Here is a 24,954-nt window from a genome sequence, read left to right on the forward strand (position 1 = left end):
TGTGCATGGCAGAAGATAATGAGTAACTAACTCTCTAGATACATAGAATGAAATATCAATCCATGTTAAGGTAAAAACTGTGGGTTTTAAGAAATGAGATAGAAATGAAATTCTGAGATTTTTCTGAAAATATTAGAACACGTTAATACCATTTCCCTTTCTTGTTTCTGAAACTAAATTTTAAACCATAGTATCAGTGTCATGCATTTAATTTTTTAACATTTTATTATTCTTGAAATATCTCTAAAACTGTATAAGGCATAAAAAGGATATATTATATTTAATTATGTTTATAATTTGAAAGGGCTTCCCAGGTGGCACAGTGGTAAATCATCCGCCTACCAATGCAGGAGACATAAGAGATATGGGTCGGGAAGATACCCTGAAAAAGGATATGGCAACCCACTCCAGGAGTCTTACCTGGAAAATCCCATGGACAGAGGAACCTGGTGGGCTCCAGTCCATGGTGTTGAAAAGAGTCAGACATGGTCAACCATGCCACACACGTGAATAATTTGAAAAGAACACAGAACCATAGATTGAGATAATTATATTTGTTCAAGGAAAGAAAATAGATATCTGGGTAGACTGGGATTTCTCTCACAGATAAAGATGAAGTAAAGATCATTGATTCACTTCATGCATTCATTTTCCTAAGTATTAATGCATTTACAAAACCTGGTCAGCTAATGTTGGCACATGAGTTGGTTTCATAAGGGATGGAGGCTAGATTCTAGGGGCAGATGCTTTCATTTCTTTGTTGTCTAACAGTGACTGGTGCTATCTTGCATAGACCAGCACTGTTACAGGAGATGAATGATGGGTCTCATATATTGTCAGTTCTTGAAGATACTTCTTAGGACTGCTTTTCTTATGCCCTGAGACAATAGATGCAAAGAGGTTTTCTTTTTCAGAAAAATCATTACACAAGGCTGTTAAAGGGGATAGATATAATCAAGTTGCTAAGACTTAGTGTTTAATACCATCTATTAACTTAGTATATTTTTAGAATCCGGCAATGGCACCCCACTCCAGTACTCTTGCCTGGAAAATCCCATGGACGGAGGAGCCTGGTAGGCTGCAGTCCATGGGGTCGCTAAGAGTCAGACACGACTGAGTGACTTCACTTTCACTTTCATGCATTGGAGAAGGAAATGGCAACCCACTCCAGTGTTCTTGCCTGGAGAATCCCAGGGACGGTGGAGCCTGGTGGCTGCCATCTATGGGGTTGCACAGAGTCGGACACAACTGATGCGACTTAGCAGCAGCAGAATCCCCAAAATTTGAAAATTCCAGTTGAGAACTAAAATGGGATGATTTAGAGAGAAAGTAAGATAGTGTCTTGCCTCACTTTACTCTCTGATTCACCTAACCATCCAGAACATGAGCAGTGAAAGATTAGACATTACAAGATGCTAACTATTTAAAAAGTATGAAAAAATCTTAACTGAATGAACAAAGCTCAGAGAAAAAAAGCAAACTTCTGTCCGTGGTAGTTGTAGCGTTGTACCTTTTTGGTAACATAGGGTCAGCTTCAATGAGGGAAAGAACCTTGAAAACACGTAGGTGAAATGAAACAACCAACACAACGTTAAGAGGGCTTTTAGGTTTCCTTCTCTCTTATAAACAATAAGATCCTCCTAGCCCTCTCCAGGAGAAGGCAATGGCACCCCACTCCAGTACTTTTGCCTGGAAAATCCCATGGACGGAGGAGCCTTGTAGGCTGCAGTCCATGGGGTCGCTAAGAGTCGGACACGACGGAGCGACTTCATTGTCACTTTTCACTTTCATGCATTGGAGAAGGAAATGGCAACCCACTCCAGTGTTCTTGCCTGGAGGATCTCAGGGATGGGGGGAGCCTGGTGGGCTGCCATCTCTGGGGTCGCATAGAGTTGGACATGACTGAAGCGACTTAGCAGCAGCAGCAGCCCTCTCCATCAATACCCTGGGAGTTCGGTTCACTGAAAAAAATAGCGGTAGGTTCTACAATGAGAGTATTTTTAAAAGTCATTCTCAAGAATGTAATAATCGTATGTAGTAAATACATATGATTTACTTTTGCAGTGTACTCATTGTAAAGCTATACTGAAACATAATGCCCTTGACATGGCACATACTGCATTAAGACTGAACTGTATTTCCTTCAGATTTGCATGTAAAGTAGTTTGTAATATTTTCTAGACTTGGAAATGTGTCATAATTGTTTATCTCCAAGGAACTCTGGACTCAAACATAGTGTGATAAGATAAAACAGTTAGCCAATAATTACCCATCATTTTTGCTTAACTGTATTTTTTTTTTTTTGGACACAATGCCCCAATATATTTTCAGGCAATCTAAAAATAAAGGCTAATTTGTACTAACTTATAACAGATCTTCATGGTGTCTGATCAGAATTTCTATCAGACATTGAAATGTTAATTTCAATAGCTTTTTTTTCTATAAAAAGATAAAGGAAAAAAGAGGGCCAAAGCAGAATACACAGAGTGCATTGATATATATTTGTTTCTTTGTGTGTCAAGTGCACAGTCCACGTTGGTTTCCACTTTAGGACATTCTGATGCTATGTGCCTGTAAAGCATAACGTATCATGCAGTTTCCCATGGATATAATCCTTGCCTTAAGGGTTTACAGCTTGAACATTCAGAACTATCCAAGCAGTACAATTCAGACATATGCAGCTTAGCAAGCTGACTGGTCAAAAAACTGGCACTGAACTCTTAGTTAAATTCCTGTGTCAGCACGTTTGGGCACAGGCGAAAACAAGGATGATCTGTTCGATGCCTGTGACATAACCAATGTACTGCCAGTGAAAGACAAATAGATTTCTGCAGAGTTTTGTAATATTAAGCACTGTTAAACTGAATGAATAAAGAATTAGTAAAATTTCAGCATCCCTCTACTTAACATGGTTTATTTTTTACATAACAAGTTGTAATAGAGAGAAGTATTTCTTTGGAAGGAATGATGCTAAAGTTGAAACTCCAGTACTTTGGCCACCTCATGCGAAGAGTTGACTCATTGGAAAAGACTCTGATGCTGGGAGGGATTGAGGGCAGGAGGAGAAGGGGACGACAGAGGATGAGATGGCTGGATGGCATCACTGACTCGATGGACGTGGGTCTCAGTGAACTCCAGGAGTTGGTAATGGACAGGGAGGCCTGGCGTGCTGCAATTCATGGGGTCGCAAAGAGTCGGACATGACTGAGCGACTGAACTGAACTGAACTATTTATATGGCTCTGCCTTCCTTTCCAAATCTACGTACTTTGACTCTTGAAAAATGTCACTATAGACTTTTTATTCATGCAAATCTTTTACTCAAAGCCCTTCAGGTTGTCTCTTAGAAGGTACCAAAATTTGAGTGTTCGAGAAATGTATTAAGACTAGTCATAAATACATAAACATGAGTTGATTGTCCCAAATATTTTGCTACAAAATAAATTTCTAAATTATATATTGATTCATCTTCATATTTTTCTTTTCACACTAAAGTCTTTTATGCATATGTGTGCTTAACAGAGCCTATGAGACATCCCTTTTCCTAGCAGCCAAAGAGTGTGGAGTGAGTTTATGGTATCCTCCTTGGGCATTCTCACCTGTTAATGTGAGAGGGGTATTCTCTAAACATGTTGACAGCAGAGAGAGAGGGAGGGAAGGAGAGTAGAGGAGAGTGAGAGGGGGAATGAAAGGGAGAGAAGCTATGAGACAGAGAGATCTATAATTTCTTATTTTACAAATGACAAACTGAAGACAAGGACTCTTGTTGAAATGCAGTTTTTTTGATAGCTATGTTAGTGCTCTAGGATAATTGGTATTATGATTACTCTTTTTATTAGTTCTGCAATAGAGACTTCTTATAATATTTCTATATGAATATGTAAGTAAATGGATCTGGACTTAATCAAACAGACTAATGCTGATTCTGTTTTCATGTCAAATCTATTTACATTGAGAAAATGTATTTTCTAGATGTGGAAAGAAGACTTAGAATGAGGAGGTCAGAAATTCAATCTCTTGGGTCAACATCAGAGAACAAAATGCAACACAGGAAACTTGATTCTGATCAAGATGCTTTGTCAAAGCATCTGGGAAGGCTAGTCAAAGGGGAAATACTAAATATGCTTTCATAATTAACATATACAGATGACCTCAATTTATTTTTACTCATTTATTTTTGCCTGTGCTTGGTCTTTGTAACTGCTCATGGGCTTTCTGTAGTTGCAGAGAGCCTGAGGCTGCTCTCTGGTTGTGGTGCTTGGCCTTCTCATTGCAATGGCTTCTCTGGTTATGGAGCACCGCTCTAGAGCAAATGTGCTTCAGTAATTTTGACACAAAGACTTAGTTGCCCTGTGGCGTGTGGGATCTTAGTTCCCAGACCAGGGATCAAACCCATGTCCCCTGCAGTGGCAGGTGGATTCTCAACCACTGGACCACCAGAGAAGTCCCTTAGTTTCTTAAAGAATTGCCCATTAATTAGGATAATATTTTCTCACTTCTATTGGGAAAAAATGGAATTTAAGAAAATTTTAAATTGTAAAAAGTGAGATATAGTAGATTGACATAAATTAAAAGTAATTTTTGAATTCACCACTATTTTTACCAACTAGAAGATAGTATTTATGTCATAAACATATGTATATGTTCATGTCTATTGTTTTTCTATATTTTAATAGTTGTTTGCCATTAATATATACTGTTGTTTATGTAGTAGATATAACAAAAACATTTTAAAAGTTATTTTGCTACACAAGTTGGCAAAGTGTGTTTTTAAATTTTATTTATTTATTTTTGGCTGTGCTGGGTCTGCATGAGCTTTCTCTAGGTCCAGCAGGTGGGGGCTACTCTCTAATTGTGCTGTGCAGGCTTCTCCTTGCAGTGGCTTCTCTTGTGAAGCACTGGCTCTGGTGCATCAGGCTTCAGTAGTTGTGGCTCATAGGCTGAGTAGTTCCAATGCCAGGGCTCTAGATCGTGGGCTCAGTGGCTGTGCTGTAAGGTCTTAGTTGTTCCATGGCTTGTGGGATCTTCCTGTATCAGGGATCGAATGCATGTCTCCTGTGTTAGGCAGGCAGATTCTTTACCACTGAGCCACCAGGGAAGTCTCAGGCAAAGTGGTTTGAAAAGAAGTTCATTTACAACTTCATATTAACTGTTAAGGGAAATGCAAGATATGATACATTGATGCAGAGAGGTTCATTAATCTATTTTTGCCAACAAACTAGTCTGTTTTTGTATTATAAACCATAATAAATATAGTAACAAGTACTTCAGTGTTGCTGCTGCTGCTGCTGCTGCTAAGTCGCTTCAGTCATGTCCAACTCTGTGCAACCCCATAGACGGCAGCCCACCAGGCTCCCCCGTCCCTGGGATTCTCCAGGCAAGAACACTGGAGTGGGTATTATATGTGTCTAAATTTACTCTCACTTTGTTTTTATCCTAATATTTTAAAATAGAATTGTGTTTTTGGTCATTAATGGTTCTAACTATCTAAATGTTAAAGTCATAAAAAGTATTTAATATCACTTCAAAAATAGAAGTATGACTGAGAAAAAGTCAATTTAATGCCTTTAGAATGACTGTGTTTTGATGTTTTAGTATCCTTCTCAAATCATTATTCATGATCACATTTCATCTTTTGTCTAACCCTTCAGCTTTTTTTCCTGATGCCTACAATTACTGTTGTATTAGAAACATAGGTGTAAGAGTCACCATACTTATTTGGCACTTTGTATGGTGTCAAGAACTTTGAGAATAACTACAGGTTAATATGACATGCTGAACATCACATTTTCCTTGTCCTCATTATTAGGGATTTAGAGAACTTGTGAATTGGAGAAGGCAATGGCAACCTACTCCAGTACTCTTGCCTAGAAAATCCCATGGATGGAGGAGCCTAGAAGGCTGCAGTCCATGGGGTCACTGAGGGTCACACACAACTGAGCCACTTCCCTTTCACTTTTCACTTTCATGCATTGGAGAAGGAAATGGCAACCCACTCCAGTGTTCTTGCCTGGAGAATCCCAGGGATGGGGGAGCCTGGAGGGCTCCCCCATCTATGGGGTCATACAGAGTCAGACATGACTGAAGTGACTTAGCAGCAGCAGAGAACTTGTGAATAGCTTTCCCGCAGAGTCCTTAAACATGAAGGACACAAAAAGCAGGCATTTCTGATAAACACATATCAGTAGGATACCATTTGAGAATGTGTCAGCAACGGGTTTTCTATCAGCTTGCTAAGAATTGCACAAGTTTACCTCCTCCCTTCCACCATTCCCCAAGTTTTCATCCCCACCACAGATACAACTGAACCATCATCACAAGCCTGGGCCTAAAAGCAAATATTCCTTACTGCATGGAAGAGGATGAAGCAGGATTCCTGCAGGTAGACTGGCTGCCTAAAGAATTGAGTGCAAAAGTAGCTGAACCACAAGAAAATGTATATCCTCTCACATTTGAGGTGATTTTGAATATTTTGTATGAAGTCCCCATTCCTCTTAACCAGGGAAACTTGAAGAGCTGATTCCTTTGAAACTGATACTACAGAGATAGGTGTTTCTGTAACAAAAGCAAGGCACAAAGCCATTGTGAATTCTTCATGTTGGGATTAGAAAGGAAGCGCTTCCCATCTACATTCATTTTGTTATTCAAATACTGTTTTGGACACATCTTTCTCCTCTCCTGCAGTTCATGCCTCTCCAGATGAAGGCAAGAACAAACTATAAAGCCTTGCCTTGGCACCTGAGGTGTTCAATTGTGGTAAGACAGCCTCTTTAGAGTTGTGAAAATGTGTTTCTAAAATGAATAGCTGTGTGTCCTTCTGTGTCCTTCTAGAGTATGGATTTTGCTTTTTCCATCTCATAACATGCCAATTTACATACATTTTAAATTAGGCTAAATGTTTTTTTTTTTGTAGTGCTGTTTTATTGCAAATGGTTTTTTGTCTTTCCTATTTTCTTCTGCCTTTGAAAGATTTCTCTCTCAGGAATTTGCAAGAGGAATGCAGACTTTTGTGCAGACTTCTATGGGGAGCTTCCCAGCTCTGTGCTCTAGGGCAGAAACATCACCAGTGACCAGAAAAGCTCAGGTTTCCCACACTTTGGTAGAGATTTAGAGGAGGGTGACAGTGCTGCTACCATGAAAAACTTGTATAACCCAGCAACCACCCCAGATATGTTCTCTGAAGAGACTTTGACTTCTCTCTTTGATATAATTCCTGTAAGCCTACAATGTACTAGGTAAAATGCAACATGTTGGGGTTTAAAAGGAAAAAATAATTAAAATATAGTCTTTGGATTTAGAGAGCTCATGTCTAATAGGAGATACAGAAAAGCAAATTAACTATCATAAGTCAATAAGATAAATGTTACCATGGTGGAAACAGAGAAAAAATTTTGTGGCTTAAAAAGTACTAATCTTAATACACAAAAATGTTTACTAATTTATCATAAACATTGTGTGTGTGTGTGTGCATGTGCTCAGTTGCTGAATTGCGTCTGACTCTGCAGTCCTAGGGACTGTAGCCTTCCAGTCTGCCCATGGAATTTTCCAGACAAGAATACTGGAGCAGGTTACCATTTCCTACTCCAAGGGGCCTATCTTCTCAGCCTAGAGATTGAACCTACCTCTCTTGCATCTCCTGTTTGGCAGGTAGATTTTTTTTTTTTTTTTTTACCAGTAGCACCACCTGGCCTTTACTCATATTGGTGCTTGATTTGAATGGATTCATCCAGTTTCTTACCAGTAGTTTCATATATCATTAGCTCTAGGTAATGTTCAGTCAGTTCAAACCACAGTTCTATTTCAACAAAAAAATTGGTACTTGTTACCCATGCCCATCCAAATAGGATTTAGACTGACTGAATGACCTTTGCCACATTGTCTTCACTATGCTTTTCAAAGGATCCATTGTTTTGCTTACATAAGGACAAAGATGGCATAGGCAATGAATGGGAAGATTTTCATTAATTTGCATCTTTCTAGGGAAAATGGTAAATAATAGAACTTATCAATAACAGCAAAAAGTAGAGAAGAAAAATGACGAAGGCATTTTAATTAATATGAAAACAGAGACATGTGAAGGAGAAAGAAAATTAAAGTTTAAACTGGAAGAGAAGTAATTTAAATTTGAGAAATTGAATTCAAAAGTGTTTTTTTTTTTTTATAGCAAGCCTCCTCTAGTCCTCCAAGAACATAAAAGTAACTAAAACCAACCCTTCTGAAAGCTGATGTGAATCAAGAAGCCAATTAAAAAACAAAGTCAAACATTTAAAAGAGAAAGCAATTTGGACACAACTAAATAGAAGAGTCAAGCAATTAATAGTTTTGATAACAAAAGTAAGACTAACAGAGGGGGAAGTCAAATAAGTTAAACTGTAAATAACTTCATAAACAAAAGCCAAGTTCTAATTCTGTTGCAGGCAGGATGTCCTTGAAAAATATTTAGCGATCATGCTACTTATTATTTCTGAAAACTAGTGTGGGGAAGTTGTTTTTGCTTTTAGTTGGCTTCTGAAAGGATAAAGTTATCTTTCTCACTGAAATGTAAGCTCTAAGAAGACAAAGATTCTTCTGCTTCAACTCATTGCTATAGCCACGATTTTTCAGTAGTTTTTAACATATTCTAGGTACTGTGGAAAATTCTTCAAGAGATGAGAATACCAGACCACCTTACCCATCTCTAAGAAATCTGTATGCAGTTCAAGCAGCAACAGTTAGAACCAGACATAGAACAATGGACCGGTTCCATATTGGGAAAGTAGTAAGATGAGACTGTACCTTGTCATCCTGCTTACTTAACTTATATGCAGAGCACATCATGTGAGATGCTGTGCTGGATGAAGCACAAGCTGGCATCAAGATGGCCTGGAGAAATATCAATAACCTCAGATATGAAGATGACACCACCCTTAGGGCAGAAAACAAAGAAGAAGAAAAGGGCCTCTTGATGAATGTGAAAGAAGAGAGTGAAAAAGTTGGCTTAAAACTCAACTTTCAAAAAACTAAGCTCATGGCATCTGGTCCCATCACTTCCTGGCAAATCTCTGGGGAAACAATGGAAACAGTGACAGACTTTATTTTCTTGGGCTCCAAAATCACTGCAGATGGTGACTGCAGCCTTGAAATTAAAAGATGCTTTCTCTTTGGAAAAAAAGCTATGACCAACCGAGACAGCATATTAAAAAGCAGAGACATTACTTTGCCAACAGAAGTTCATCTAGTTAAAGCTATGGTTTTTCCAGTAGTCATGTATGGACATGAGAGTAGGACCATGAAGAAAGCTGAGCATTGAAGAACTGATGCTTTTGAAGTGTGGTGTTGGAGAAGACTTTTGAGAGTCCCTTGGATTGCAAGGAGATCCAATCAGTCCATTGTAAAGGAAATCAGTCCTAAATATTCATTGGAAGGACTGATGCTAAAGCTGAAGCTCCAGTACTTTGGCCACCTGATACAAAGAACTGAATCATTGGAAAAGACCTTGATGCTGGGAAAGATTGAAGGCAGGAGAAGAAGGGGACTACAGAGGATGAGATGGTTGGATGTCATTACTGATTCAGTGAACACGAGATTAGCTAGCTCTGGGAGTAGGTGGTGGTGGGCAAGCCTAGAGTGCTTCAGTCCATGGGGCCGCAAAGAGTCAGACATGAGTGAGTGACTGAACTGAACTGAAGGCACTGAGATATATTTTTAGAATTAATATTGATGAACTTGTGGCAAAATAATTTAATGAAATATCCATGTATGTTTTATTCTACTTCAGATACATAGAAGGGTAGTATTAAGGAAATTAAAAGTGAAATTTATTTCAGTCTCTCAATCAACTCCTGATTCCATCCCAAAGGAAAAGAGTGGTTTAAGATAGTAAATAATTAAATAGTTTTGTTGAATAAATCCTAAACTTTTAAAGGGAAAAACGTATATTTTTCATAATAAGGTAGAGATTCTAGGTCTTGCAGCTAAAGAAGCATGGGAATTTGTATTACCTTCCCTCAATACATGGACATTTTGATGAAGACAGGGAAGAACACAGGATTTAGAATATGACTAGATTTGTAGATCCTTGTCTGTCTCCCAGTAGGAGGCTCTAAAAAGTAACAAAATCCCAGAAAGGAATGGATCTGGGGTTCCCATTAGCTGAAGGGTGAATCCTATGAACTTCCAGATGTTCAAGCTGGTTTTAGAAAAGGCAGAGGAACCAGAGACCAAATTGCCAACATCAGCTGGATCATCAAAACGGCAAGAGAGTTCCAGAAAAACATCTATTTCTGCTTTATTCACTATGCCAAAGCCTTTGACTGTCTAGATCACAATAAACTGTGGAAAATTCTGAAAGAGATGAGAATACCAGACCACCTGACCTACCTCTTGAGAAACATATATGCACGTCAGGAAGCAACAGTTAGAACTGGACATGGAACAACAGACTGGTTCCAAATAGGAAAAGGAGTACGTCAAGGCTGTATATTGTCACCCTGCTTATTTAACTTCTATGCAGAATACATCATGAGAAACGGGCTGGAGGAAGCACAAGCTGGAATCAAGACTGCCGGGAGAAATATCAGTAACCTCAGATATGCAAATGACACCACCCTTATGGCAGAAAGTGAAGAACTACAGGGCCTCTTGATGAAAGTGAAAGAGGAGAGTGAAAAAGTGGGCTTAAAACTCAACATTCAGAAAACTAAGCTCATGGCCTCTGGTCCCATCACTTCATAGGAAACAGATGGGCAAACAGTGGAAACAGTGTCAGACTTTATTTTTTGGGGCTCCAAAATCACTGCAGATGGTGACTGCAGCCATGAAATTAAAAGACACTTACTCCTTGGAAGGAAAGTTATGACCAATCTAGATAGCATATTCAAAAGCAGAAACATTAGTTTGCCAAGTTTTTCCTGTGGTCATGTATGGATGTGAGAGTTGGACTGTGAAGAAAGCTGAGCACTGAAGAATTGATGCTTTTGAAGTGTGGTGTTGGAGAAGACTCTTGAGAGTCTCTTGGACTGCAAGGAGATCCAACCAGTCCATCCTAAAGGAGATCAGTCCTGAGTGTTCATTGGAAGGACTAATGCTGAAGCTGAAACTCCAATACTTTGGCCACCTCATGCGAAGAGTTGACTCATTGGAAAAGACTCTGATGCTGGGAGGGATTGGGGGTAGGAGGAGAAGGGGATGACAGAGGATGAGATGGCTGGATGGCATCACCAACTCGATGGATGTGAGTTTGAGTGAACTCTGGGAGTTGGTGTTGGACCAGGAGGCCTGGCGTGCTGTGATTCATGGGGTCACAAAGAGTCGGACACGACTGAGGGACTGAACTGAACTGAAATCCAGGAAACCAAAGATCTCAGCAGCAGCAAACTGAAATTCCCACTCTGACCATATGATTGGAGCAGTGTAAAATTTGGTTCAGTGAATAAACAATTATTTCAACCAAGATACCGGTTTAAAAAAAAAAAAACACAAAGGTTTCATTAACCTCATTGATTAGGTTAATTAATTCCTGGTGTCTCAGACAGTAAAGAATCTGCCTGCAACACAGGAGACCAGAGTTCAATCCCAGGGTCCAGAAGATCCCCTGGATAAGGAAATGGTTTCCCACTCCAGTATTCTTGCCTAGAGAATCCCTTGGACGGAGCAGTCTGGTGGGATACAGTCCATGGAGTTGCAAACAGTTGGACACAACTGAGCGACTAACACATGTACACATGTGATCTCAGAGTATTCCACCTATGTAGCCATTCTTGCAGTTCAGATTTTACTTTCATTTGTGTAACTTGATTATTAATAACTGTCTCTATGGTTAGAATGCAAATTTTATGAAGGCAGATGTCAGACTTTTCTCTCTCTTCTACACCATAGAAATTTAATAATGAAAGTAGAGTGGATGAATGTGCCCAGTAATATATATATAATATAAATATATATTTATATTTATAAATATATAAATATTTGTGTAAATATATACATATACACAAGCTTGCCAAGAGTCATATATGAAAAAAAGTAATTCCTCTCAGAAATATTTTATAAAGAAACTCATACTAGGTGTATGGATTAAACATTATGATCAAATTATCAAATTAAGATAAAACACTGAAGAGAATGCAAGAAATATATTTCATAGGAAAGATGAGGGTTGGCAAAGTCCATGACCACTGGTAAACTTCAGGAATGCCTGAGGCCTTTCCAACTGGGCAGTCAGATATGTGCTTCCCATGTTCTCTCTCTTGGTGGTATAGCATTGTTTTAGAAAGTCCAGTCCTCAAAGAACTAAAAGATATGTATTTTTTTCTGTTTTAAATCATTTACACTGAGTTAAAGAATAAAATTTAAAGTCAGTCTCTTAAAACTACGGGCTAACTCAGTAAATTTCAGCACATTAAGAAACTTCAGTGTTGGCTCAAGTGTGTGTGTGTGTGTGTGTGTGATAGTCACTCATTTGCCAACTCTTTGCAACCCCATAAACTGTAGTCCACTAGGCTCCTCTGTCCATGGAATTCTCCAGGCAAGAATACTGGAGTGGGTTGCCATGCCCTTCTCCAGGGGATCTTCCCAACCCAAGGACAGAACCTGGGTCTCTTGCATTGAAAGCAGATTCTTTACCATTTGAGCTACCTGGGAATCCAGGAGGTCAAGAGAAGTACTCAGATGATGAGTTCTTCTCTTGCCCCTTTGTTATTTCCTCAGCCAAATACACCAGGAGAGTTTTCACAGAAGCAAAGGTATGAGCAGAGTTTCTGGTGTGTCCTTCTGGCTTGACTCCCTCTGAAAGTGTTATAGCACAGATTATGTGATTATACTTTTCAATGCCACCTTATCTACATTGGAGGTTCTTCCAAAAAAGAAAGTGTTGGCAATTTAATAGGCATTTAATGCATTCAGACAGTAATACATTTTGAGTTTATGCAGCAGTTAGTGAGAAGGAACTTGTTTCATTGTTTCTCCTTATTGGTTAACTCTATCTATTATATCTTGTTTATGTGAATTGTATTTGTCCAGTAAGACCTGGTTTTAAATCCCAATTCTATGTAAATATAAACGTATCAGCAATTTATTTAACCCTTCATTGCTTTAGTTTCCTACCTGCTATAAAGGACATAATAATGGTCTTTTGAATAAAACATAGCTCTGAGAACTAAACTAAATTTTATTACAGAGTGTGTCACATAAGAGGTGGTCAAGAAATGATAAGCAAAAGTGATAGTGGTAAGGGATTCAGTTCAGTTCAGTTCAGTTCAGTCGCTCAGTCGTGTACGACTCTTTGCGACCCCATGAATCGCAGCACACCAGGCCTCCCTGTCCATCACCAACTCCCGGAGTTCACCCAGACTCACATCCATCGAGTCAGTGATGCCATCCAGCCATCTCATCCTCTGTCGTCCCCTTCTCTTCTTGCCCCCAATCCCTCCCAGCATCAGGGTCTTTTCCAATGAGTCAAGTCTTCGCATGAGGTGGCCAAAGTACTGGAGTTTCAGCTTCAGCATCATTCCCTCCAAGGAAATCCCAGGACTGTTCTCCTTTAGAATGGACTGGTTGGATCTCCTTGCAGTCCAAGGGACTCTCAAGAGTCTTCTCCAACACCACAGTTCAAAAGCATCAATTCTTCAGCGCTCAGCCTTCTTCACAGTCCAAAATTAATCACCCACCTATTATATTCCTGGGTTTTTTCTTATGTATTTAAAATGATTATTTGGATTTAAATCCATTGTCAATGGCAATGCAGTCTGTAATTTTCTCTTTAATTTAAGCCTGACTGTTTCATTTGAACAAATTTGGCATCATTGCATTTATTTTTATCTATTCCCTTTTATTACTTGAAGTTTATTTCCACAGGTATGAGAAACCCTCTGCTTTTACATTCTTCATTTTGAAGGATATTGAGTTGAAAAACAGATGGGTGGAGTTAGATAATATGGGGATATTTAAAAGCAGGTTTTTTTCTGCCAGAAGGGCCTTTGAAAGTATTTTTTCCCACAATGCTTTGAACAGTTTCAGGATACTTGAGAAAATATGTTGGTGTCACCAAATTTCATAAAATATCTTAAAAAAAAAAAGAACAAAGAAAAAAAAATGCTATCTAACAATGATTAAAGGTTAATTAACCATGTGTTTGAGCTTCCCAGGTAATACTAGTGGTAAAGAACTTGTCTGCCAATGCAGGAGACATTAAGAGAGGTGGGTTCGATCCATGGATTAGGAAGGTCCCCTGGAGGAAGGCATAGCAACCCTGACCAGTATTCTTGCCTGGAGAATACCCATGGACAGAGGAGCCTGGTGGGATGCACTCTATAGGATAGCAAAGAGTCTGACAACGACTGAAGCAACTCAGGACGTGCGCACAACCATGTATTTATTGACTGCTTAGTCTATTAGTCAATGTTCCAAACTTGTTATAGACACAGGGACTATCGTGATGTAGATTAAAAATCTTGGATTTCACAGAAGAGAAATATGCGTTGAATGTTCCCCATCTCCTTTCCAGGTTCATACTCCACCATTTCCCATGCAGCCCTGAACTTCAGGAAGCCAATTTTAAGACAACATGGATGGACTCCTTTGTCCTCCTGTTCTTTGTTGTGTTAAGTCAGTTGGATGCTGTGGAAGATCTGCGCTGGAGCAAAGAGAGTTCAGTGTGTTTTCTACCACAGTTCTCTCTGTGACAAGCTGCCTGCTATGAGGTAGCCCTCCTGTTCTTCACCCAAGACCACTTGCCATCCTCTGATTCAGTCTGTGGGTCCCTTCACTTCGAGTCAGTAAGTCTTCCAACTAACTGTTGATGTTGCCCAAATGTTTCACGCTCTTTGTTGGTTTTCCTTAACTGAGCCCTGCAAATTAAATCACTTTACTAAACAAACTTCAGTGTAATAAAAAGTAAATAAATAAAAATAAGGGAAGCAGGAGGAAGGAATGTGCTGCCCAGCTTAATCAGGTAATAAACGTATTACTTAGACTGAGACCCTCTACTCAGATGCTCCGTCAGAGAAAGCTTTCTTGGCACAATTGCTGGGAATGCGGTTAGCAGACAGCCTTGACCTCTTTGGTTCCTGCAACGGCCTTATTTGCAGTGTTCTTTCTTTGCCTGAGAACATGCCTCTTGCTGTTTGAGCCTGGGGTGATGTCAGCCACAGGCAGGATAAATCTGAAAGGCCGTTCTTGTTCTCGAGTTTCCCTGTAAGGTTAGAAGAGGCTGTTACTGTACCCATTCTGCATCTGCAGTGTCTCCCTCTGCCCATTTCTCTTTCTTTCTGTTCCTTCCATGTTGCTGATCACACGTGGTGCTGGTTTAGTCGTTAAGTCATGTTTGGACTCTTTGGACCCCATGGACTGTAGCCCACCAGGCTCCTCTGACCATGGGATTTCCCAGGCAACAATACTGGAGTGGGTTGCTATTTCCTTCTCCAGGGGATCTTCCTGACCCAGGGATTGAACTCAGACAGGTCTCCTGCATTGCAGGTAGATTCTTTACTGACTGAGCTACTAGGGAAGCCTGCTGATCACTTGCTGCTACTACTGCTGCTAAGTCGCTTCACTCGTGTCTGACTCTGTGCGACCCCATAGACGGCAGCCCACCAGGCTCCCCCGTCCCTGGGATTCTCCAGGCAAGAACGCTGGAGTGGGTTGCCATTTCCTTCTCCAATGAATCACTTAGGTCCTCCCAATAAATACCCTGGATGTCAAACTCTGCTAGAGTATGCCTATTAGAATTTCACTCTCCACTCTATTTTTTCTTCCCTATTATACATGGTATTTTTAATGAAGGGGGTCAAAAATTGAATTTCAAAACATTTTATTGGGTAACTAATGAAACTTTAGGACAAGTAGCAGTAATAATTCAGGCAAAACAATCATATAAAATATAAAGTGGCCTCCGGTTTGTGTACTTTTCATACCATTTTTATTATAACATGTTACCTTTAATTTTGCCACTGGAAAAAGCAAGTAAAAGATTTTGCAAAGAAAAAGCAATTGCAGGGAAGTGTTATGGGTGCCACATGGTGATGCAGCTTTATGTTTACAAACATATGTACATATGGAAACCCAGAAATGCACCTGTCAACTAACTACATATTGCAATGTGACCCAAATATAAGAAATGATTCAGTTGCATTGATGATCAACTTGATGTCCTCTGACATTTTTATTTTTGTTCCGTCTCTTTGAAAAGGTGTCCTATTTTTCAATTTTTATGACATGAACAATTTCTTTTATTGCTTCTCACAGTGAAGGGGAAAAAAAGGATGAATCAACTGATTAGATAATTTTAAAAAAATTTTAATATATTCTTTTAATTTTTACAATGTATATATTTATACATTCATATTGTAAATAAATCAACTCAAAAATTTCTCTCTAATATACCTAGATGTTCCATAGATTGTCATAAGGTCATCATTATATGACCTTTAATTTCTTATCATATTCTCAAACAAACATATACTGAACAAAGTAACTTGGAAATGGTTTCTTTGCAAGACTCCAGGCCATGACATTTTCCCATTGTTGAATGGGGTATTTTAGCTCCACAGTAACTAAAGCCCTTTGGAAGAGTTTTATAGAGAGCTCATTAGGACCTTTCCTACACTTCTCAGACTTCCTGCAAGATGAGAAAATAAACTCAAACATCTTTCTTTGAAGTCTCACATGGTCAGGAAATTGATTTCTTGTAGAAGAATATACTTCTAATTGAGACACATGACAATTCCATCTTTCTGTCTAGACTTTATAAGAGAAAGCTAGACATTAATCAAAGATATTCTTTTATGATGATTCATAAGAGTTCAGCAGCATTTCTCTGTCCCTTTTTGTGATGGAGGTGATGCATTCCCATTTCCCCAGAATCAAATGAAGAAGGCACAAGTGAGCCCATTTAGAAAGACAGAGAATTGTTGCAAGAATGTAGATCTGCATGATACTTTCTCCAATGCAAACACTCAAAGCCCCACTCTACCCTGGTGTAAATGAAGCAGCAGAACATTATAAAGAAGCATGTCCTGTGTCCTCCTGCCATTTGGGGAACAGAGAAGAGACTGCTTTTCACTTAAGAGATGTGCAAAGATTATAGGCAGACTGGAACAGCTGGCAGTGACTTAGCTGGACGAGAGCAGGAAGCAGTTTCAAACTGCATTTCTCTGTGTACAGGGCAAGAGTGTCTATTGCTTCATTTTTGACTGCAGTGTCTTAAAAGAACCTCACCAAGAGACCTGGAGCAGAAAATGACTGGTAGTGTACCATCAGAGGAAGGAGTGGAGCAGTTATCACAAAAGTTCAGTTTGAATTTACTAGCACTCATTAGGAAATGATGCTATGACATAAGCTTGAGTGGGAGGGAGAGTACCCCAAAAACCTAGAAATGCAGCCCATGAAAGAATTGGCATTTGGAGGCTAGAAATGGCAAAGATTACTCAGCAACCAAAGGATAACTACAGAGAGCATCAAGTGCAAAGACCATTGCCCCCTTTTCTCTTATTCTGTCCAATTCACCATTATCAACCTCAGGGATCCTGGGAAGCCAAAAGGAAATATGGCAAATGTGTGGGAATTAAGGAACAAAAAAGACATTATCCCCTTTCACTTTATAGGTGGTCAGACTAGCAGGTTGTGATTCAGCAGGACTTGGGATTAAGGAAGAAGTTTTAGGCTATATTTGAAAATGAAGTTTTAATTAGTCTGGAAATCTAAATATCTGAAAATGTCAAAAATACAGGTCACTACCTAAAATGCTCTCCAGTTTTGTAAAAAGAGCATCTGAGGGAATTCATCTGAAAGCAATAGCAGAGAGAGAATGAGAGAGGGAAGGAAGGAAGAGGAGAGACAGGGAGAAGCAAATTCCAATTTGCAATATAAGAGATTCGGTATTTTCAACAGATAGTTACTTTGAGAAAGTGAATATGATTTTGTGTATATCTTTGTGAGTTATAGCCCATTAAAGGCATATGCCCGAAACTGGGTTCTTGTCTAACACTAGGAAATGAATTGTCCGAGGAGATACATGTGCTGACAAAGCAAGAGATTTTATTGGGAAAGGGCACCCGGGTGGAGAGCAGTAGGGTAAGGGAACCCAGGAGAACTGCTCTGCCGTGTGGCTCGCAGTCTAGGTTTTATGGTGATGGGATTAATTTCCGGGTGGTCTTTGGCCAATCATTCTAATTCAGAGTCTTTCCTGGTGGCATATGCATCGCTCAGCCAAGATGGATGCTAGTGAGAGGGATCCTGGGAAGTGGAGGGACTCACGGGTGTCTCCTTTTGACCTTTCCCAAACTCTTCCGGTTGGTGGTGGCTTATTAGTTCCTTATTCCTTATCAGGATCTCTTGTCATCACATGGGTCTCCTCCGGACAATTCATTTCTGATGGTTCGACAAGCCCAGTTTTGGGCCCTGGAAAGGGGTCCGCCTTCCTGCAACACTGACTTTCCAAAGGCAGCTTTATTATTTCTGTGTAAGTAGCTGGAGTGAATAAAGGATAAATATTTACCTTTATAAATTACTGACACTTTTGTACCTTAAACAATATTTGTCTCTTGATGAGTGTTGTTTTTTTCTTGTATAACTTGGAAGTGAGTGAAGTAGGGAGTCGAGGAGTAAATTTTTTTCCGCGATATTAGGAAATCATCCTGTGGAAAGTAGGCCAAGAGTTCAGTCAATATAGTTCATCAGTGTATTTTGTGAAAGTATTTTATTTGTTGCTTATATTTTTTAGTATGAAGAAATATTTTTATGTTCTACTCTAGAATCTCAGTTGTAAATCACAACCAGATGAGGAAAATAATTTTTTTGCCTCATATAATTGAAAAGTTCATGGAATCATCCTTGCCTCACACATTTCTGAATCCAGCTGCTCAAATAATGGCCACAGAAATCTGATTGTTCCCTCTCTTTATCTGAGGGAGAGAAATGGCATCATTATTATTCATGATTAAATTTATTCGTGACAAAATTGTATTCAATATAGGAAATGTCACAAGCTAGCAATTTGGAGAGTTTAGACATACACTTTATTTTTCCCAATCATTATGTTCTTTTTTATGCTGCTTTTCATTGAAAATAGTTTATCTATCTACCTACATTTATCAGTTCATATGCATGTGTGTGTATATATATATATTTAATCTAATAAATAATGAATGGAAAATAATTCAAAAATCAAATATATAGTTTTTAAATTTCATTTTTTTCTGTAAACATTAAACACAATCTGGCTCTTAATAAGAAAAAAAATGTGAATCCTTCTGTCAATTAGCACCGTAAAAATGTAAAACAATTTTTAATCCCTGTAGGACTCAATGTGTTTATTCTACCATTTCATAAGCATCCTTAAGTGATAGTATTCAAAATGGAGGCACTACATCCAGGGCATATACTAGACAATCTTTCAGGGTAATTAAAAAGAAAATATTAGATATAACTACTTAATTTTATTGATAATAGCAACATATTACTATAGATAAAATACTTTTATTATTATAATTGAATATAGATCATTTATTGCTTATATTTAGTGCTTAATTTTATAAGTACTTAAATTGCATATAGAATTTGTCGCTGACTCTCTAATTCAGCTTTTATGTCAGACTGTTGTGTGTCACAAGCCACATGAGATATTTAAGCTATAAAATTAAGCACTGATATATACATGGAGATTCCATGGAAAAGGGATTTGATTTCAGTTTATTCCAGTATGCTGCAGTTTACATGTTCTTAGAAATGTAAGGTTAGAAATTTTATCTAGACATTTTATTACCAAGCAAATCTGATGCATAGTTCTGTCAGCCAGTCAGTTCATAACAGTTATTCTGATAACCAAAGCTCCTTTCTGGATGGGTGTTGTGTTTGTTTTGTTTTTATTGCTCTTTACCCTGATCTCATTCCTACTGCTCTCCTCTTTGTAACCCCTGCAACAGCCTATTCAATACAAATCCTTAAATGTGCATATCGGCTTGTATTTCTTGGGATTTTTTCTGTGTGTATATGTTCCATTCAGCCTGGTGTAGCTTTTTCATTTATTCAACACAATACTGTTAATTACTAACAATATTACCAAACATAACTTTTTGTTGCTACTAAGTATGCAAAAATTATTCCAAAGTTTGTATCTACTATATTTTACATACCAATTCCTTCTTTGATTGCCATCTTAGTTTTGCTCAAATCTATGGCAATCAATCATAAATTCATTAATTACATAAATAAATCATGAGTAAATAAAAATTAAATGCCTCAGATTGTTGTCTTCATTGCACCTCCTTTTTGCTTAGGAATTTCTAAAAAGATAAGCCCCAATGCCAGATGAGCAACTGAATTGAACTGAACTGAATGCCAGAATTGGGGTTGCTAGATCGTGGGGCACATGCATAATTAAGTACTGCCAAAATGTTTCCCGTAAAGGCTGCTCCTGGTTGTACTTCTGTCAGAAGTACTTGAGACTTCTGCTTCAGTGACATTGTTTATGCGTGCCTCTACTCATCTTCCACCTGATTTTTTTATTCCTGTTCTATTGACTGTTAGGAATTCATTGTCTATTTTAGGTAGTAAAAATTCCCGGTCTGTTTTAGTAATTGAAAAACTATCTATATCTGTTTTCTTTTTTTTTGGTATTCTTCACTGAATAAAAATGACTAATTGCTAATCTTAATATGTGTTGAGTTGGGCATTTTTAGGAAGTCAGATCCTTTTTTGCATCTATTGAGATAATCACATGAATTTGATGTTTATTCTTATAATCTAGTAAATTGAATGACAGTTGAATACTGAAATAACTTTGCACTCCTGAAATAATCTTTGAGATGCACTAGTCTTTTTATGTGATACTGGATTAGATCATCAAATATTTTGTGATTTGGATGTTTGTATCTTAGTTCACAGGATATACACTGATTGTTAATTGATACATAAATATGTGCTTAGTCGCAAAGTTATGTCCAATTCTTTGCAACCCCATGGACTGTAGCCTGCAGGCTCCTCTTGTCCATGGGGATTGTCCAGGCAAGAATACTGGAGTGGGTTGCCATGCCCTCCTCCAGGGGATCTTCCCAACCCAGGGATCAAACCTAGGTCTCCCGTATGGCAAGCAGATTCTTTACTGTCTGAGCCACCAGGGGATAGATAAATAAGTAAACAGAAATATATTTGTATTGCATCCATCTGACTTTAGGTAATACTGGCCTCTGAAAATGAGTTGGTAAAAATTCCCTCCTTTAGATTGTCTTTAAATAGTTGACAGAATTTACCAGTGAATCCATCATGACCTGGAATACTCTTTGTGAGAAGGTTTTATTCAATTTTTAGGTAGATAAAGGGATGGAGATATAAGGATTAAAATACTTTAATAGATGTAGGTTTGTTTTTCTGTATTTCCATTTATGTTGACGGTCTATAATTAAGCACATCAGTACTTAAGATAGTTACCTGTTCTTCGTGAACTGATTTTCTTATCATTATGTAATATTTGTTTTTATTTCTGGTAATGCTACTTGTGTTAGAATCTTTACTGGTTAATAATATTGTTTTATCTGCTGTTTTGTGCATACTCTTTGCTTGGTATAGCTGTTTCCATTCATCTACTTTAATCTGTTTGTTACTTTTAAATAGTGTCCCTTGTAAATATTACATAGCTTTCTATTTAGACTGAAATCTTCTGTCTTTTTTTGGAATGCTTAGTCCAGTCTATGTTTATGTGAGAAGACTATTGATATGGTACTGCTGAAGTGTAAGATCTTACTCTTAGCTGTGTACTTGTCACAGCTTTATTCTCCTTCTCCTGACTCAGTTTGAATGACCCAAGGATTTTATTTACAAATTTTTATTGAAATATAGTTGACATACTGTATTATGTTAATTTCAGATGCACTGCATACAGGTGATTTGACATTGCATACATTGTGAAGTGATCACCAGTATAAATCGAGTAACCATGTGTCCTCATACAAATTTATTACAGTATTTTTTGCCATATTCTTTATGCTGTATACTACAACACTGTGGCTTACTCTTTTTATAACTGGAGCTCTGTACCTCTTAATCCCCCTCGCTTATTTTGCTTCCCACCTCTCACGATCCACTCCTTCAGTAATGACCAATTTGTTCTCTGTCTCTATGAATTTCTTTTCATTTTATTTTGTTTTGTTTTTCCACATATAGTTGAGATCATACAGTATTGTCTTATCTGCTTACTGTCTAGATCCTTCCATGTTTTTACAAATAGAAAGATTTCATCATTTTAATGGCTGAGAAATATTCCATTGTGTATAGTGATCACATTTTCTTTCTCTATTCATTATTGATGGGCACTAAGTTTGTTTTGATATCTTGACTCTTGTAAATAATGCTGAAGTGAACCTTGGTGCATGTCTTTTGGAATGAGTGTTTTGTTTTCTTTCATTATAGTAGCAGTGAAATTTGTGGATCAGATGGCCATTCAGTTTTTTGAGGAAACTCCCCTCTGTTTTCCACAGAGACTGCATCACTTTATGATTCTACCAACAGTGCACCAGGGTTCTCTTTTTTCCACAATCTCACCAATACTTGTTCTTTGTGTTAGTACTTGTTTTAGAATACTATTTCATTTACTTTCTTGTATTGTAGTTTTTGCCTTTTTTATATCTTGGTGACTGATCTCGGCATTATATATCCATCATTAATTATCAAAATCTACCTCCAAGTGACATTAAAACATCTGCATAGCCATATTGTATATTGTTATAGACACAATTCTTTCTTTTGTCTTTTAGTTATCATACTTAGTTGACTCCATAATTTATTGACACTGTAATATATAGTATGTAATTGTATGTATGGGATTCCCTGGTGACTCAGACGTTAAAGAATCTGCCTGCAATGAAGGACACCTGGAGTTCCATCTCTGGGTTGGGAAAATCCCCTGAAGAAGGGAGCAGCTACCTGCTCCAGTATTCTTGCCAGGAGAATTCCATGAACAGAGGAGCCTGGCAGGCTACAGTCCATGGGGTCACAAGAGTAGGACACGACTCAGTGACTTTCATTTCACTTCAAGTGTATCTATATTATTGTCTTAAATATTTAAATAGATGGCTAAAAGGAAATATATTTACCTACATGTTATCATTTTTAAGTGGGAATCATTCCATTCTAGATCTAGTTTTCATCTAGTGCCATTTTTCTTCTAATATTATATTAACAAAATTAAAGACAAAAAAACACCTGAACATCACAACAGAGACATTAAAAAAAAAAAAAAAACCTTTAAGTAAGCACACACTGATGATACAACTACTGAGCAAACTAAAAATTAAAGGTAACCTCTTCAATTTAATAAAGGGTATTTATAAAAGTTTAGAGATACTGGCAATCATTAATTCTGGAAGACCTTTGCTCTTAAGATTAGAAAAAAACAAGACTGTTGGTTCTCACCATTTCTATTCAGCATCATCCTTGAAGTTCTAGCCAGTATTATCAGAGTAGTAACAGAAAAAAAAAAAAAAAAAGCCAAATAGGGAGGAAAGAATTAAAAAGTGGGTTTTTTTTGTGTTTTTTTTTTCCTGTCATATGATCTTGTAAGCAACCTATTAAAAATATACTATAACTAATCTAATGTGTTTAACAAGTTCATAGATTACAAGATAAATATACAAAGGTCAGTTGTATTACTATATTTTAGTAATAAAATTTCTCAAAAGGAGAATCCAAAATTAATTCACTTGTTTTTGCGATTTTTTGTTTCTTTTACATTAACTTTTTTAAAATTCTAAAATCAAGTAAATATGCTTCCAAATTTTATTTGTTTTTGGTATGATTTTATTACATTTATTTAATCTACCTATTCCTCAGTGATGTATGGTACCAATAAAGAAAATCTACTTCACTTGTCATACTATAACTATTACTAGAAGCTTTGAGCTTTATTATAATTTATTAACGATAGATGTATAAACCGAGAAAATAAAAAATATATTAAACTTTTCAATTCATAGTCAGCCCCAATGGACTATCATACTGAATTATCTTTTTTTTCCCTTTGTTTGTGTATGGGTTACTCTTGCCTTTTATTTCTTCTGAATATTTTCAAAATACATGATCTATGATTCAAAAATAATATCAATTTAAATTTTGATTAGAGATGCAATAAGTATATAAAAATGGAAAATATACAAATAACTTGGCAATGTTTTGTTTCCTACCCAAGAACATGATGGTGTCTTTAAAGGCTGTATGTTTCATACTGAAAATGTATAGAATTATGCAATCTGATTTTAAGGAAGGACAATAAAGCAAATGAATATCTCAAAGGTTTATTTATAGCTAAATACATATACTCTAGAAGAAAAGATTTATTTGGCTCTTAGACTTTGTGAAGATGGGGCCACTGATTTAAAGCCACATCAAAGTGTGCTCACTCTAAGTTACAACAAGGTGACCTCCTTGATCTTAGCAGAAACCTGCAAAGCTTATGTACACTCTTGCCACTGAGAATGTGATCTTCAGACCAGTGGCATCAGTATCACCTAGAAGCTTGTTAGAAACATAGAATCCTGGGCCCATACCTGACATACTGAAGTAGAACCCACAGTTTAACAAGATTCTTAGGCACTTGAAAGTTTGAGAGGCACAGATGAAGACCACCTATAACTTGTAGCTAGAAAGCAGCTTCAAAGGAGAAACAAACTATGAGGTAGTGGAAATAGTTCTATTTAATATCTTCCAATATTGGTAGATACCTACAAATTCATAAATATCCATTTTTCCTTTACTAATGCCAACATTTATTGAGATTTACATTTAAGCCCAGATTGCTTTGCCAAATGTCTGCTTAATTGTAGGGCAAGCTTTTTGAATGCAGGGGAATGAGCAATATAAAGCATTGTTTATAAAAATTTGTCCCAAATTTTAAATACAGTGAGGTGCTCGGTAGTTATTTTTGAACAAAAGACTGAATGAATGAGAGCTTTAATACAGTAAAAGAAATGAAAATATTATGAAAATTAATTCA

Source organism: Bos taurus, chromosome 12 (assembly GCF_002263795.3).
Source record: "Bos taurus isolate L1 Dominette 01449 registration number 42190680 breed Hereford chromosome 12, ARS-UCD2.0, whole genome shotgun sequence".
NCBI classification, from domain to species: Eukaryota; Metazoa; Chordata; class Mammalia; order Artiodactyla; family Bovidae; genus Bos; species Bos taurus.